Here is a 1073-nt window from a genome sequence, read left to right on the forward strand (position 1 = left end):
CGTGATCGCTCGCGTGCATTCTTTCTAGCGTTCGATTAGGGATGATCGCATCGTATCGATTAATTTCTTGCCTCACTGTATGTACGACGTAGCCTACTTGTGTTCTTCTCTTTGTGTGTGTGTGAGAGTGGATTGCTGTGCATGTGTCTTCCTCTACTTTTCACTTCCTCTCACTCTTTCTCTTTCTTTTGCTGCTCGCGGTAGCAGCTGGCTCCCTCCTGAACAGCCTCCCGACTACCGCCTGACTACTTCGATCGGATGGGAAGCGCGAACGTAAATGGAAATGGTTTTGGCGGCTTCGGCACGGGTTTGCCGCACAAAAAACGAACGTTTGTATGGGATTTTATTTTTGTTTTTTTTTTTTTTTTTTTAGAGATTCGATATCTTTACTAAGCTTGAAGCTCAAACGCAACGACCGTTCTACGCGTGGACCTGGTCCCACAACAAGCTACCTGGTTTTCGCATGTATAATTTTGTTTCTTTGTTTGCTGGTATGTTCGCATTCTGCTGCGTTTTGTAATTTACTGTCGCTAGAGTTGAAACGCAGCTAGAGCTATAATATTTCGCACCGCACCGCCTAGCACCGAGCTACGCGATTTTTATTAAAGGGGTTAATTACATTGTGGCGCGTGGCGTGGCGCGAAACAAAACGGCCTGCGCACCTGCCTCTCTGTACAGATCTGTGGCGCAAAGCGCGGCATAACGAAATGGCGCATAACGCGTACTCTCAAAACGGCTTGCGCTTTGCACAAGCCAGAGCGAGAGAGAGCGAGCGACACACACACACAAATGGAAAAATGAAAGAAACAACTCAATGTAACGAACGAGTTTTCTTGCTTGCATGAGAATTTTCATCCCTTTGCGTTCGTCGCTTACATATCACGCAACTCAAAACAGAAACGGACAGACGACGGGATTTATTTTTTCCGTTAATAACAGCGTGCTTTTGGTGTTTTCGTGTGTTTTGGCTTTAGAAGTAAGTTTTCGTGGAGCGAAGGAAGTTTCAGCAAACCTCCTCCCCCCCCCCATTCCGCTAGCACACTCTCGTGCAATGGACCCTATAGTGTGTGTAT

Source organism: Anopheles merus, chromosome 2R, assembly GCF_017562075.2.
Source record: "Anopheles merus strain MAF chromosome 2R, AmerM5.1, whole genome shotgun sequence".
NCBI lineage: Eukaryota > Metazoa > Arthropoda > Insecta > Diptera > Culicidae > Anopheles > Anopheles merus.